General features: G+C 44.7%; 1 pseudogene; it reads right to left on the reverse strand.

Annotated features, from left to right (window-relative positions):
- Positions 1-1,256: 1,256 nt before the first annotated feature.
- On the reverse strand, positions 1,257-2,449 carry LOC110205123 (small ribosomal subunit protein eS19 pseudogene; annotated as a pseudogene).
- Positions 2,450-3,128: the final 679 nt, after the last annotated feature.

The following is a 3,128-nucleotide window of genomic DNA, read 5'->3' on the forward strand; positions in this document are numbered from 1 at the left end:
GCTATTTTTCAAGAAGAGCTATCTCTGACTGGGGGTTCAAAATTATCAAAAACACAGAGACAATTAGAGATCCTTTGATACTGTTTCCTATAGTGTATAATGAGTGTTTATATAGAAAAACCCATCTGTGCAACCAATTAGTAGGAGTATGAGGGTCAAATAGGAACGGTTAAACACCCCGATCACCATCAAGTACCTTAATAGTGCTGCAGGAAAATGAATGTTTGTTAAATGGATGAGTAACAAAAGACTGCGGTAAGGAATAAAAGATTACATTTGCTTTGCTTGACTTCCACAGTGAGAACCTAGAGTAACAGGTGGACATTGCAGAGAGGCATATTTTATCCGGATATAAAGAAAAAACATACTAACCATAAGAGCTATCTAAAAACAGGAGACTGGCAAGTGTAAATTTATTGTTGTTCAGTGTTTTCAGTTGTGTCCACCTCTTCGTGACCCCATTTGGGGTTTTCTTGGCCAAGACACTGGAGTGGGTTGCCATTTCCTTCTCCAGTTCATTTTACAGATGAGGAAACTGAGGCAAATAGGGTTAAGTGACTTGCCCAGGGTCATACAGCTGGTAAGCATCTGAGGCTGGATTTGAACTCAGGGAGGTGAGTCTTCCTGATTTCAGGACTGGTGCTCTGTCCGCTTTGCCACCTAGCTGCCCAAACAGAGGCTAGATAATCACCTTTCAGTATATTGTGCAGGAGATTCCCTTCCAAGTATGGGTTATATTAAATTATTGTTGACCTCCTGCTCTGAGATCCTGTGACACTATAGTCCTTCTAATACACATAAGTGGGATGAGAAGCTGTTTGTCACTTCCTAGCCATTTTCCTAATGTCCTTTGATATATCTGCTCTTCCTGAGCACTTCAGTTTTCCCCCTTACTCAAATGGAGAAATTTTGATTTCTCTCCTCTTTCTCCTGCTCCTAAGTCCTCAGGGGTGAGGAATTTTTCACAGCTAGCAGAGCCAAACTCCTATTAGAGTGCTTTGATCCGATCCCTCCTATTAACCTTGAGGGTTAGTCCACAAGGTTCCGGCCTGGGTCTTCCTCTCTTCTCCCCCCCCCATACTCTTTCACTTGGTGATCTCATCCATTCCCACGGGTTCAGCTATCACCTCTGGGCAGATGATTCTTGGCTTTATTTGTCCATATTTAATGTTAGTCTCTCCTTTCCTCAAATCTCATGTCTCTAAATTCACATTGGACATTTTGAATTGGCTGCCTCGTGGACTTTTTTTTTTTTTTTACAAACAAGGCATTTTATTAATGAATCTGGTGTGGTTCATGGTGTTCTTGTTGGCAGCTGCCACCTGTCTGACAATTCTTTCCAGGTTTCTCTGTCCCTGAGGTGTCAGCTTCCAGCCCCCATCCTGGTCCTTCTCCACTATCCTGAGGCCTTTAGGGCTTGCAGGACCCTTCGGGCCATGCTCTTGGAGCTTCTGCTGAAGTGACTGGGTATGACCCCACTGCGCTGGCACCCCGCCGGAGATCTTCGGCATGGATCTCACACCAGGGCCGCCTAGGAGGTACTGGTAACAAGTTGTGGAGGTGGCCTAGATGTAGAACCAGTTCTCATTGAAGGGCGCCAGCTCTTTATGTTTGCCCAGCTTGACTGTGTCCACCCATTAGGGGACTTTCAGCTTCCCTGACTTTTTCAGGAAGGCAGCCAGGGCTGGGACAAACCTCTGTTAGTTCATGTCCTTCACCATGACTCCAGGCCTTGTGTGGGCTCCTTCCACTCAGCCAGCCAGGGGAAAGGGAGAAATGGGTGCCTCATGGGCATTTTAAACTCAACATGTCCAAAGCTAAATTTTTTCTTTTCCTTCATAACCTTTCTTCTTTCTAACTTCCCTATTACTGTAGAGATTACCACCACCCTCCTAGTCACTTAGGCTCAAAAATCTAGGTATTATTCTCCATTCACTCTCTCATTTAGAATCAATCCCCAGTTCTGTACTTTTACAACTTCTCTCCTATGTATTCCCTTCCCTCCTCTAGTGCTGCTTCTGCCTTGGTGTAGGCCCTTCTCACCTTGGACATGGAGTATTATTACAATAGCCTGCTGATTGGTCCCACCAGCTGCATCTCCCTCCTCCAGTGGATTCACAACTAGGCTATCAAACTGATTCTCCCACAAGGCTTCTTAAACTTTTTCCACTCGAGACCCCTTTTCAGGTTTGGGCAATGTTCGTTCCTTGGCCCTGAGTGTCCTGAAGCATGCACAACGCTTCTGTGTTCAGAACCTAGGCTGCAGTTAAATTGCAGGATACGACATGGGCAAGCACTGCCAGAAGCACTTTAGATTCATTAAGAGTTTGATTTTTAATTAATTTTTGGTTGTTGCACATGCAGAAACTTTTTACTGTTGCCAAATTTTTTGTGACCTCATATGGGGTCAAAACCCACAGTTTAAGAAGCGTTGCACAATTCTGGCCATGTTTCTCCCTCCCACCCTTCAATCAGTCCCCAGTGGCTCCCTATTGCCTGCAGAGTCAAATATAAAATCCTCTAGGGAGAGGGGAGTTGTGTTTTTTTAGTTGTCTTTAATATGGCTCCTTCCTACCTTTCCAGTCTTTTTACACATTAAGTCCTGCCCCTCCCTTCCCGAACACTCTAGTAACACTTCCCTCCTTGCTGTCCTTCAGCATACAATACTCCACCTCCCAAATCTAGGAATTTTTACTTGCTGTCCTTAATGCTTGGAACCATTTCCCTTCTTTTCTCCACTTCCTTATTCCCTTGCCTTCCCTCAAGTCTCAGCTAAAGTCTCATCTTCTGCATGAAGCCTTTCCCAATGCCCTTTAATATTAGGGCCTTCATTCTGTTGATTGTCCCCAATTTATCCCTAACACGTCTTGTTTATACATTGTTCTATGTGTGTTGTCTCCCCCATTAGACTGTAAGCTTCTTGAGGGCAGGGATTGTCTTTTGCCTTTCTTTATATCCCTAGCACTTACTTGGCACAGTACCTGGCACATAGTAGGAGCTTAATGAGTGGTAATTGACTAAATAAGGCAAGAACTGTTTTGAACCTGATGGGTGGGGGAAGGGACAGTAGCTGTCCTATCTCCCATGCTGCCACAGTGTGTCCAGGAACATACAGCACCTGTGTTTCT

Source organism: Phascolarctos cinereus, unplaced genomic scaffold (genome assembly GCF_003287225.1).
Source record: "Phascolarctos cinereus isolate Bilbo 61053 unplaced genomic scaffold, phaCin_HiC Scaffold_2;HRSCAF=192, whole genome shotgun sequence".
In the NCBI taxonomy this organism is placed as follows: domain Eukaryota; kingdom Metazoa; phylum Chordata; class Mammalia; order Diprotodontia; family Phascolarctidae; genus Phascolarctos; species Phascolarctos cinereus.